This window comes from Manis pentadactyla, chromosome 4 (assembly GCF_030020395.1).
Source record: "Manis pentadactyla isolate mManPen7 chromosome 4, mManPen7.hap1, whole genome shotgun sequence".
Taxonomy (NCBI): domain Eukaryota; kingdom Metazoa; phylum Chordata; class Mammalia; order Pholidota; family Manidae; genus Manis; species Manis pentadactyla.
Genome location: NC_080022.1, coordinates 135,492,471 through 135,506,138, shown reverse-complemented (window position 1 = coordinate 135,506,138; position 13,668 = coordinate 135,492,471). Strand labels below are relative to the sequence as shown.

Genomic DNA, 13,668 nt, shown 5'->3' with positions numbered 1-13,668 from the left:
ATATTTGCATGAGTAGTATGTAAATGCCTCAGTTGGAACCAGGAAAGTAAACAGACGTGAATGTAAGGTCCAAGCCCTCTTGTGATGACCTCTTTCGTTTTCAAGGGAGGTGGTGTGGTGGCTGGAATACTGAAAGGAAAGCTGCCTGTCTTCAGTAAACTACAAGAGACTTCAAAGGACTCAACTGGCAAATATTTCCCATAAGCCTCACTCCCTACATGCACACATCACTGAGGGCAATAAAGAGGCATATGTTCTTTGCAGGGAGCTTGCCTGCTCAATGGGATAAAGCACACATGCATGAAAAGGTAAATGAATAGTACATTATATATAGAGAGAACCAAATTATGGTATAGAAAAAGTTTCCTCTCATGGCAAATCCCAGGTGGATTCTTAATCTGGACCCCCAGAAATGGTTTCTAAATATGTGTGTGGGGGGGTAGATGTGTACTCTTTTGAAGAAAGGTCTATAATTTCTTTTGGTCTCAAAAGAGCCCAGCCTCTGCCCCTGAAAGAGTACACACATGTAAACATGCTCACATTCCAATAATTTAAAGACCCTCAAATGTAAAATATCAAAGATGATAATACAGTATGGTCCTAGGATTCCTGACACCTACCTCAATGGTCTATCTTGACGTTACAGCTGTGTTCCCATAGTAGCAATTTCTAAAGCTTTAACCCTTGGAGCTAAGTTTAGAACTCGTCTGAAATAATTTACTACAAACACTCCCAAATACTGATCTAGGTGTACCCTGGAGCTGAGGGATGGATCTATCATTTGGGCTTGGGATAACATCCAAGTCTATAGGTTAATGCACCTAGCCCCCACAGCTGAATTTAAGTAAACCACAGAGATATGTTGATATTTAGGCAACAGCCACTTTCGGGTGGATCAGCAAGAGCACGTGGAGGTTTAGTTGTAGAGAAAGCAGACAATTTGAAACCTGAATGATCTTGAAAGTCAAGGCATTCAAAATACAACCAGATATGCAGCACAGGTACTGGTATTCTAGACACATGGGAAATACTTAAAAAGCTAGTGAATGACTTAGTGAAGTGAGACCTTTATAAAGTGGAGTTAGAGGTAAAAAAGTTGAGATGAGGAACAAGATGGTAGAGAGATTTTAAGTCTTACTGGGAGTGGCTCAGTTCCTGCTCTTTGGGAGCTTAATGTTTAATGGGAACTTGGGAATCCAGCTTCAAACGTCTGACTTAATCCTCTCTGTATCCCCAACAGCCAAACACTGCCAGGCATAGAGTGGTAATAAATATGTTTATTTCAGGAATGAATGGTACATTGTAAACCGACTATTTGAAATGTGTGAACTCAGGAGGCAGGAGATAATGTGGTTGTCTCTTCTACTTGCCCACTCTCACTACTGAAGAGAGGTGAAGAGATCTGGACAGAGTGACATCTATGCAGATAAATTCTTCCACTCCTCCTATAGGACAGTAAGGAAGATGAAATATTCCCTTGTCCTTAATAGACAGCTATAGAGGTAGATATTCCTCTACCCTAGCAGGTCAGTTGAGAATGTTATTTGGCTGCAAGTAATGGAAGGCTGACTTCTGGGGCTTACCTACAAAGGGTTAATTTTTCTCACATAATAGTTTGTGGTGTAGTGACTTCACTAGCTAAGTCATCAGTGTCTCAGGGAGCACCTGTTCCTGTCCTCACATGTATCACCTTCTGGCTGTTTTACTTCTAGCCTATACAGTGGGCAGGAAGCAGGAAAAGGTGAAGGAAGAAAGGACAGTGCCTATGTCAGCAAAGACTTTCCCAGATGTGCTTAGTAGTTCTTGGACTACAACTTATTGATAGAAAGTCCATTACACAAGGACCCTTGGCTGCGAGGGAGTCTGGGACAGTGGGTACTTTATATTGGCATCTGCAACAAAAGCAGGGTCCACTACTATGTAAGGACAGAATGGATACTGGGTAGGCACTAATGACATCTTCCACAACTAGTGTCAAAGTGCTACCCCTTCATTCATTAACCAAAACCGTTATTAAGCACTTTTTGCCAGGCACTGTACCAGGTACTAGGGATATAGTAGTAGATGAGACAAGGAGGTTTCTCCTTTATTGAGACTTATACTCTGGTGGGATAAACAATAAACAAGTAAACAAGATAATTTCAGATAGTACTAAAAGATATATATGTGTGTCTGTAAGTATATATGCATACATATATAACACACACACATATACTAAAAGTAGTATAAAAAACAAAAACAGAATCACATGAGAGTGATGGTTAAATGATCTGAGGCTTGCCTGACATCATCATAAAGATTGATCTGTACTATCTGTAGATCTGCATTTACTTGCATTAATCACTTAATCCAGACAAAACTTAAGTACTGTTTTTATCTACACTGAAAAAAGCAAAGTGAAGCACAGGGAGGTTAAGTAACTTGCCAAAGTCATACAGCAGTAAGTAGCAGAGGTGGGCTTTGAACCAAGATAGTCATAAGGCCACCGACTCAACCACTGAGCCGTTCCACCTTCCTGCATGACAAACATAGGATGCTGTTCCAGTTAACTAATGCTGCTTAACAAAACCATCCCAAGACTTAAGAGGCTTAAAACAACCACAATCATTAGTTTTGCTAATGGATCTTTAATTTGGGCAGGGTTCAGTGAGGACAGCTCATTTCCACTCCAAAAGGTATCAACTGGGTGGTTTGCTGGGAGCTGGAGGATTCACTTTCAAAACAACTCCTTCACACGGGTGACAAACTGATACTGGCTATTGGTTCTTTTCCATGTGGGCCTCAAAACAGGGCAACACGGTGGCTGGTTTCCAAGAACAAGTATTCCAAGAGAACCAGGAAGAACCTGAGTCATCTTTTATGACCAAGCCTCAAATCCAAGGGGAAGGAATTAGACCTCACTTTTCACTAGGAAGAGTATTAAAAAATTACACTGTAGTAAGAACATGATGTGAGGTTTACTGTGGTCACTGTTAGAAAATACAGGCAACTACAGATACATTAGAGGCAAAAAAGGGGGTAGAGAGGTGGTCTCTGAAGGGTTGTTTTGGGAGGGGAGTGTTGATACTTGTGCTGAGCCCTTCTTGAAAACCTAAGTTGGAATCCTGGCCCCATCAACTCATTAATGTAATACTGAATATCTGCTATGTGTTAGCCGCAGTGCTGGACTCTGTCGAGAGACTAATAAGCCACAACTTCCACCCTCAAGGAGCTTACACATTAGCAGACAATTAGTGAAGTTTCAGTCTCTTGTCCTCTTGCTTCTGCTTGTACACAGCAGCCAAGTTACCCTGTTTAAAGTCTTTGAAGGCTCCCTATTCCTCTTAAAGGATTTAGGAAACCCTTACCATTGTCCACAAGGCCCTGCATGACTTGGCTCTTCCAGTCTCTCTTTTGTCTCTCAGGTTGGCCTTTCAGTTTTTAAAACTTCCCCAAGCTCCCTTATGTCTGAGCTTTCTCACATGCTGTTCCATTTCATGGAACACTCCACTCTCCACCCATTTGGCCAACTCCTGCTCTGCAAGTCTCCACTTAAATGTCACTTTCTCAGAGAACTCTACCCTGATCCCTTCAATTATGTCAAACCTTTTGCCATACCCTCTCAGGTTGCCCTGAAACATCATAATTACAGTTACTCAGTGTAATTCATTGTTTGATGTCCCTCTTATCCCTTTTTAGATTGTAAGCTCCAGGAGGGTTGGGATCACATCTCTTACTTGCCACTGAATACCCAGCACCTAACCCAGAGTACTCAGTATTTGTAAAATGAACAAATATAATATGACAACTGCTCCAAAAGGACTAAGTATGAAATGCCTCAGGAACACCTGAACACGGTCTAGGGAGATTGGAGAAGAAGTGTCACCACAAGCTGAGACCTGAAGGACAAGAAGGAGGTAGCCAAGTGAAGAGAAGAAGAGGGTAAGAAGATAGAAGAGGAAAGAATGTTTCCTCCAAAGAACAAATAGCACAAATGGTGCAGTTAGAGGTCAGAGTGTAAGGAGAGATCAGAAGCAGAATAAAGTGCTGAATGTAAAGCTAAGAGGAAGTGGGAGGCCCACAGAGGGTGGGTAGTGAGAGACAGAGGCCAGACCAGGTCATGTGAGGCTACATATGCCAGGTTACATTGTTTTTTTAATTTAAAGTTAATTCACACACTATAAAATTCACACTTTTAAAGTGTACAATTCAGGGTAAAGGGTTTTATAGGGAGAATGGCATGATCAGATTTGCATTTTAAAAATGTGATTGACTACAATGTCAAGAGAGAATGGATTGGAGGGGAAAAAGTAGAGATTGAGAAACTCATGCTATTGCAGTAGTCCAGGAGGGACATGGAGGTGGCCAGGACTAAGTCAGTGGCAGTGAAGACAGAGAAGACAAACTGAAGGGAGATTTGTATGACAATTGGGAGGGAGCCTGAGGCAGAGGAAGGAGTCAAGAATGACACTCAAGTTCCTGGCCTGGGTGACTGAGAGGATGGTGAGCCCACTGACTGGAAAGGGGAATGCTGGGAGAGGAGCCTGCTCAGGGAGGAAGATGTGACCTAAGCCCAGGGCCTGGGAGAACAGGATCTAAGGGAGGGGAGGAGGAGAAGGAAACTCAGAGGGAAGAGCCAGAGCAGTGAGAGAGGCCCAGGAAAATGGTGTCTTGGAAGCCAAACAAAGAGTAGCTGAGGGGAAAGAGTGATAAACAGGGTGAAGTGATGCACAGAGGTCAGTTAGAGGAGGACTTGAGTGTCCATGGATTTAGCAAACAGCAAAACGGTAATGTATGAGAGAAGCCAGGTTAGGGCTTGATGGGCATGAATGGGATAGTCACAGAAGGCATCCATCTGCAGAGGGGAGTGCCCTGGCTTTGTAACCATGCACAGAGTACTCTCCTTCCTTTAGATTCCATTTCTTCAACTGTGAAATATGGACAATAAAGTAAGATTCACTCAGGACAACAGGCATTAAACCAGGACATGGTCACTCTAAATAGAAGCCATTTTACAGTGTCACTGAGAATATTAAATAAAATAAGGTATAGGAAAATGCCCAGCAATATAAAAGGTCTTTGGAACAGGCATCTCAACATTTTTTTCTTTCCCTCTCCTTGTGCTACCACTCTTTATTTAGCAAATGGATGCTTCCCTTGGCATTACCTGAGGTTTGGCACTACTCAGCACCCAGGTAGCTCCTGTCAGGATTAAGATTTGTAGACCCTATCTGGGACTAGCATTTGGTGGTTTCTAACCTAACAGTGTTTGTGCCTCCATGTGGAGATCTGAGTCTAGTCAAATGTGGTTTGTTTCCTATCATGCTGGAGTTGAGCTTATTTATATCAAGCAGGGGACAGCAAGGAAATGGGGCCAACTGTCGGGAGCAAGAGTAACTAAAGGAAGCCCTGTGATCCTCCAGCTTAAGGTGTTATTCACATTTAGGTGGTGAATCCTCTCACCTTTCCATCATCTTAAGTGAATCTCTCTGAAGTAAGAAATGGCTAATAGTTAACTTGATTGTTTAGACTAATAGCTACCAATTATTGAGTGCCTTATACCCATAGTTTTATGCAAGTTCACTCACTTAATCCTCATAATACCATGTAAGGTGGGCGATAACAGCCCTGTTTTACTGATGAGGGAGCTGCCCAGGGTCACTGTTAGTAAATGGCAGAACTTGGATTCCAGGTGTGACCTTATGCCAAAGCTCAACTCTAATGGAGGGAGTGGATAACTCCCATTACTTGGCTCTGGAATACATCTTAGGTGTTACACAGTTTTGGAAAATGAATATATATATAGAATACATAGACTATAATTAAAAAAATAATAATTGATTTTAATTTACTAATCATATCTAATTTAGCCTAAAATTAAAATGACTCTCAATGTCCAGAGAGCTAGATTATGAAAAGGCCCAAGAGCAGGTAGAGGGGCAAAAGGAAGCCAATTTGGGATTAGCATTTACCTTGACAAATCTATAACCCAAAAGATAGTTACCCAGTCAGGCAAGATGTCAAGGTAATTCTGCTGAAACAACTAGGGCTTGACATGAGAGGGAAAGCAGGGTATTTCTATCTAGCCAGTCAACAGAAAACTATTTAAAAATTGTTAATGTTAGAAGGGAGAGAATGTTTGGTTTTTATCATTTTGTATAGGACAGTTATATTTAGTTTCCATCAGAGTGGTCAATCAAAGCAGACCTAAAAGAAAGAGATGACAAAGACAAGGATTTGAGGCTTCTATCTTCCTCTTCTTCTTAATGTATCCCCTTCATTTAACAAAGAGCAAAGGAAAGGATTTAGCTAAAAGCCAGCAATGTAAGTATGAGCAGATGTGAGATCACAGAAGTCAAGCAAAGGCTATTTCAAGAAGGGGGTGGTTAAGACCTCAGAAATATCCTCTGAATTTAGCAACCTGGAGGTTGTTTGCAATTCAGTAAAAGCAGTTTCAGTTGGAGTGGTGGAACAGGGTTGGAAAATAAGAAGCCAAGTAGATAGTGAGTGTAGATAATTCTTTCAAGAAACATGGCTGTGAATAGAGGGGTACAGTGGCAGCTAAAGGGCTCCAGAGTACTTTTATTAAGATAGGGAGATGAGAGCACACTTAAACATGGTTGAGAAGGAGCAAGTAGATCAAGAGATACAGAAGAGTTAGGGGATCACTGTTGACCATTAGTCCCTGAGAGGGTGGCGGGGGTGGAAGCCAGAGGCCAAGTGTAGGGATCAGCTTCAGATAGGATAGGTAGGAGGGAGGAAAGGACAAACAAGAATATAATTAAATATGTAGGCTTGGTGCATTTCAAGGGAGTTCCCATCTGATGACCTATTTCCTGGATGCAGATGATAAGATTTTCTACTGGAGTGTAAAGCAAAGAAGTTTCAGGAATCTGAAGACTGGAAAAAGTCACCATGGAGAACTGAAAGGAGGGTGACTAGGAAAAAGAATTTCTGAGCAGGGATGCCTGTCTGAATGGTCAGTGTTTTCTTGAGCAGCACTTTGCACCCTGAGTACAGATACCACTGGAAAGGAAAATTTTTAGTGACCAAGGGTTTAGTTAGGTGGAGGGAGAAAAGACATTTGAGATCAGACATAAACACACACAGAAAGTTAACTGGCAATCTGTTATAGTGATGATTGCTGTGGGCTGTAAAATCTGAGTTCAGGGAAGAGAGATCTTGGTAGGGAGAGAGGGAATCACTGAAGAACTTCCACATGGAGTTGTGTTTGCAGTAGGCCCTAAAAGATAACTGAGATGTATATAGCAGATGGGAGGGCAGCGTAGGTGACTTTATCCTTGACTTTGCTGATAATTCCCACACCTGTAACTCTAGCCCAGATACTTAAGTGACCCAAGGTTGGGGTCTGCAGGAGGAAGATGAGGAAAGGATACTGAGACACCAGCAGGAGAGTGGTTGAAATGATAGACCATGGAATCAAAGTTGGATAGGAATGGAGGTGAAGACAGGGTGGAGCTGACTGATGAAGAGAAATGTCACAGTTAAGATTAGAGTATCACATGGATCCAAGAATAGCAAATAAATGAAAGAGCTGGAAGGATAGGAAGTTGTAGCCAAAATGGGGGGCTTGGCTACCTCCTTCTTGTCCATCAGACTAGAAATTGTAAGATATAAGTTCAAGTCCTACTTTTATCCCTGACAACTAACTTGATTTTAGGTAATCCTTTCAACATCTGGGCCCCAGTTTCTGGACATACAATTAGTTAAAGTAATGTTTCCTAAAATATGGTACCTATACTATCGGTAGCATGCAAGACGCTTTTATTTTTATTTTAGTAATTATTTGTATTTTCAAATAAGTTAGGAAAATATTATCACCCTATCAAATCAAGGATTTATGGACATTATTTCTTAGTAATATAAGATTTACTTTTAAAAGGAACTTATGTTAAAAGTGAATTGACCTAAAGAAAAATAGTATGCATATAATAGGAGAGATGGTATGTAAATATGACAAGTCATGAATGTGATATATGAAGGACTGGTTTACTTCTTTATGAAATCAAGAAGAGGTTGGATTATAGTAGTAGATCCCCAACTAGGTTTCAATGGCCAGTAAAACGTAAAAACAAATTAGTGATCCACATGGAGTTGCTGACTTTTTATTGTGCTAAGTACATTAAGAACAACAAAACCCAAGCCTATATACCATCACCAGTTTAATAAAAAGATATTAAAATGTTTTGTAACTATAAAGTAAGTACATGTATGTTGAAAAATTTTCAAATTATACATAAGTATAAAGAGTCATTTTCTTCTTTTTTTTTTTTGAGAGGGCATCTCTCATATTTATTGATCAAATGGTTGTTAACAACAATAAAATTCTGTATAGGGGTAAAGAGTCATTTTCTTTTTCTCTTTCTCTACAAAATCTATCATGGACAGCCTTCTATACAGACCTACCTCATTTTCAGAAAGCACATTTTTAACAAATATATTTTAAATACACAGGCATATACATATATGTACACACATACACTAAAAATTATATCACATCTGAATATGTATTATATATTTATCCTATGCAAATATACATATATGATGTCAGAACAAAGGGCAGACCTTCCCAAGAAAGGACAATTGGCAACCTACTTAGCCATTTAGGAACCACTAGTTTAGATGACCTTCTCTCTAAAACTTCATGATTAAGCCTAGAATATTGTCAGCATTTACATACCTTTCACTGTTATTACTTATCTATATATCTCAAAAGACAACTAGGAATCTCTAACATTTCCTTTGGTAAAAAATCATAGATTACAAAGTGCTTTTTCAGTCCTTTGATCTGCTTGTTGCATGAGTTCTTGTCTGTGCTCTGTCAACCATTCTCATTGGTTCCCCACATCAGGATTTTAACCTGGAGTCTGCAGACTCCAGGTTTTCTGTGCAGAGTCCATTTTTCTGTGGAAAGGGTTTATAACTTCCTATTAGTCAAAAAAGGTTAGAAACTATTGCTTTGGGTAAGTTTGCTTTTACTTTAAATAAATAATCTTATTAGTGACTCGTGAGTGCCTTACAATTTTTGTCTAGTTCTTTTTTTTTGGAGTACAAGCATCTAATTTCTGGTTTACATTTGACAGCTACGTGCCTTAATTGCTCATTCTCACCTTAAAGATCTTTTTATTAAAAATAAAAAGCATTCTCCTCTACCAACTAGTCATATGGGATTTTAATTTTTATTTAACTTTTATTTTTTTAAGTACAGAGAGATAGAAAAAGGTAGAGTGGTGCCCACATTGAAACTGACAGATAGGAAAATAAGCAAGAAAAGATAGTGAGACACACAGGCACAGATAAAAGGCCTATGGACAGACAGAACAGACAGGCAAAAGAAATACAGAGGAACCTGGAAACCTGGGAGAGACCCAAGAACTGAGCAGATAGAAAAGGATGGCAGTGAAACAGGCTAGCAAAGGGAGAAAGGAGAATGACAGAGAGGCAGGGAAGATCACCAAGAGGGACATAGACAGATTAGAAGAGAGAGAGAGATAAGGAAGGCAGAGAAGACAATAGAGAACAAAGCGATAATAGTGTTTTATACTACACAGTGTTTTATAACGTATACAGTGCTATCACATACATTATTGCAGGCAGACAGAGAGAATCCAGCAGACAGATGGGGTAATAGAGGGATACAGGCCAATCAGCCAGAAAGAGGTAAGGTGGCAAATTAGAAAAAGAAGCTAGAATGTAGCCTAAGACAGTTAAGAGAAAGACAGAACCAAGAAAAGAGAAGTGAGAGAGGGAAAGAGAGGAGACACAGGATAGTCTGAAACAGTTAAATTTAGGAATACAGACAAAGAGCATACGTGAAAGACCAGTGCATTGTATGTAAAAGTTTTTATTTTTTTATTTTTTACTTTGGTATCATTAATCTACAATTACATGAAGGACATTATGTTTACTAGGCTCCCCCCTTCACCAAGTCCCCCCCACATCCCCGTTCACAGTCACTGTCCATCAACATAGTAAGATGCTGTAAAATCACTACTTGTCACCAAGTTCACAGTCACTGTCCTTCAACATAGTAAGATGCTGTAGAATCACTACTTGTCTTCTCTGTGTTGCACAGCCCTCCCCGTGCCCCCCCAACACTATACATGCTAATTGTAATGCCTCCTTTCTTTTTCCCCACCCTTATCCCTCCCTTCCCACCCATCCTCCCCAGTCCCTTTCCCTTTGGTAACTGTTAGTCCATTCTTGGGTTCTGTGAGTCTGCTGCTGTTTTGTTCCTTCAGTTTTGTTTTTATACTCCACATATGAGTGAGATCATTTGGTACTTGTCTTTCTCTGCCTGGCTTATTTTACTGAGCATAATACCCTCTAGCTCCATCCATGTTGTTGCGAATGGTAGGATTTTTTTTTCTTAGGGCTGCGTAATATTCCATTGTGTATATGTACCACATCTTCTTTATCCAATCATCTCCTGATGGACATTTAGGTTGCTTCCATATCTTGGCTATTGTAAATAGTGCAGCAATAAACATAGGGGTGCATCTGTCTTTTTCAAACTGGAGTGCTGCATTCTTAGGGTAAATTCCTAGAAGTGGAATTCCTGGGTCAAATGGTATTTCTATTTTGAGCATTTTGAGGAACCTCCATACTGCTTTCCATAATGGTTGAACTAATTTACATTCCCACCAGCAGTGTAGGAGGGTTCCCCTTTCTCCACAACCTCACCAACATTTGTTGTTGTTTGTCTTTTGGATGGTAGCCATCCTTACTGGTGTGAGATGATATCTCATTGTGGTTTTAATTTGCATTTCTCTGATGACAAGCGATGTGGAGCATCTTTTCATGTGTCTGTTGGCCATCTGAATTTCTTCTTTAGAGAACTGTCTATTCAGCTCCTCTGCCCATTTTTTAATTGGATTATTTGCTTTTTGTTTGTTGAGGTGTGTGAGCTCTTTATATATTTTGGATGTCAACCCTTTATCGGATCTGTCATTTTCGAATATATTCTCCCATACTGTAGGGTACCTTTTTGTTCTATTGATGGTGTCCTTTGCTGTACAGAAGCTTTTCAGCTTGATATAGTCCCATGTGTTCATTTTTGCGTTTGTTTCCCTTGCCCGGGGAGATATGTTCAAGAAGAGGTCACTCGTGTTTATGTCTAAGAGATTTTTGCCTAGGTTTTTTTCTAAGAGTTTTATGGTTTCATGACTTACATTCAGGTCTTTGATCCATTTGGAGTTTACTTTTGTGTATGGAGTTAGACAGTGATCCAGTTTCATTCTCTTACATGTAGCTGTCCAGTTTTGCCAGCACCATCTGTTGAAGAGACTGTCATTTCCCCATTGTATGTCCATGGCCCCTTTATCAAATATTAGTTGACCATATATGTTTGGGTTAATGTTTGGAGTCTCTATTCTGTTCCACTGGTTTGTGGCTCTGTTCTTTGTGCCAGTACCAAATTGTCTTGATTACTGTTGTATGTAAAAGTTTTATCATCACCTTTCTCACCTTTCTGAGGAGACCTGGAGAGAAGCTGTATCTTTTTTTCCCCCCAAGGAGTTATAACATGTCTAAGGCGGCATGTGAGATGAACCAGAAGGAAAGAAAAAAGGGAGAAAAGTTTTAGTAAGAACCAAAGTTTTGTGGACTAGAAGGAAGACAAACTTCTTGGACAGGCCTAGGTCAACAGCCTAAGGGTGCTGCTGAACCTAAAAGAATCTAGAATCATATGTCTTTAAAGAATTCATATAGACTGTGGGAAAAGCACAGCAGACCTCCATCTACTCTATGTGCATGTAAGCTCAGTTCACAAACTGTCTGTGGTTACTAATTGTACCTATGCTTATATATTTGTCAGTACCACCAGTGCTTGCATGTCTTTTCTGAATGAATACATAGCTCAGTGATGAAGAGATGAGTAAAGGTGTGCTGTCATCAAGACAACTTGGGCAGAGTAGGATATGAGATGAGGAGAGGGCAAGCCTTTCCTAGTGCTCTTCAGGTTCTGGGGTTCTGGTAGTAGAAGCATACAACTAGCAACTAGTCAATCAAAATGACAAATGCCATAAAGCAGAATAAAAAAGACAAGAGGCAAGAAATGGCAAGACCAGCAAAGCAGGAAGGAGTACTGACAAACTGACAGAGGAAGAAGCATCCAGCAAAACTGGAAGAGAAGTAGGAAGGAGTGCAGCAAACAGCAGGTAGACTCAGAGACTCTTCTGTGGAACAATATCCAATAAACATGAGGAAGCGACTCCCCTTAGAGGGGAACTGGGGGAGAGAGATAAGAGGTAGCTTACTCTTCACAGATCTTTTAGTACTTTTAACAATTTTGTACCACATGTATGTACTATCTATTTAAAGGCTGACTGAAAAAAAAAAAAAAGAAGAAAAAAGGAAAGCAAGCAGAGATGTGGACAGCAAGAGCCAGCCAGCCAAGCAGCAAAAAGGCAGGAAGACAAGAAGACTGGGAAAATGGCAAAAAGGCTGAGGCAGGCAGACTGTTTGAGGAGCCAGAAAGACAAAAAGAAAGAGAGACAACTGAAATGGAGGCAAGCAGTGAGAGAAGGCAGGGTAGGGGGTATGGCAAGAAGACAGATAAGACTGGGGCAAGGGAATCCCTGAGAGGTTTGGGGTAGAGAGAAACACAACCCACGATGGGCTGTTCGTAATAAAGGAAGCCAAGAGAGAAAAAGCTGATAAGCAGACAGACTAAAAAGATACAAGCATTAAACAGTGGGATAGCAGCAAGCAAGTAGGGCAGACAAGAGAGAAGACAGACATAAAGGGAGGCAAGAGAGTATCATGAACTTAACAGGCATAAATAAGAAGAGGAACAAGTAGAAGGGCAAGATAAGAGGCAAACCCAAGACTGGGAATCATGGCTGGGCCTGGAAAGTATGCAAACCAAGAGACGAAGGCTAAAAGAGTGATAGAGACAGGCAGGCAGGGAGACAGACGGCTAAAGAGAGAGTGGTGGGCAAACAGCCAGAGAAGCAGACAGACAACCAGAGAAAGAAGCTGCCAGCCAGTCAGGGAGGAGCAGGCAGGCAGGCAGGCTGTCTAAGCAGGTAGAGAGGCAGGCAGAAACAAGGATAGGAGAAGAAAAACCAAGAGGTTATTAGGGAGAGAAAAGAGAACAAGAGATGTAGGCAGACAAAGGGGGAAATGGACAAGAGGGAGAATCTGGCAAATTAACAGATCCACATGCAGAGCACACTGAAGAGAATGACAAATGTTTGTACAGGGACGCCACAGCCACCTTTAGCCATCCACACCTGCAGCTCATGGCACATGTGGCAGGCAGGCAGAGGCACTCAGCCCAGAGGGAGAGGGCACTGAGGCAGAGACAGATACTGCAGCGCACATGATGCTCAGGTTGCCCACATACACGTGGGGATGCTCTTCCCAGACACACACTAGAGGCCATAAAGAGGGGAGTCAGGCACACTTGAGGAAGAGGCACATTCAGTCAGAGCCCCGAACAGAAGTAAATAACCAAGTCAGAGATGGACAGTCACTTAGAGGTGATAGAGCCTGAGAGTCAAAGGGATCAGGAAGACAGTCTTGGTGAAAAAATTCAGACACACATACAGAGAAGCCCATGTACAGAAAGAGGGTGATACCCAAGGAACTAGTAGAGAGACTGAGAAAGAAGAACAAAATCGAATTGAAAAGGGAGAGGAGTTTGAGCACAGGCATGATGTAGAA

The 13,668-nt window shown here is 41.0% G+C and overlaps 1 long non-coding RNA gene across 1 annotated transcript in view; it reads right to left on the bottom strand.

Annotated features, from left to right (window-relative positions):
- Positions 1 to 8,347: 8,347 nt before the first annotated feature.
- The window catches only part of LOC118917896 (uncharacterized), an 8,012-nt gene continuing 2,691 nt past the window's right edge, over positions 8,348 to 13,668 (bottom strand). The window contains exon 3 of the long non-coding RNA XR_005026920.2: positions 8,348 to 8,904. This is a non-coding gene — a long non-coding RNA (uncharacterized LOC118917896). The remainder of the gene's footprint in view (positions 8,905 to 13,668) is intronic.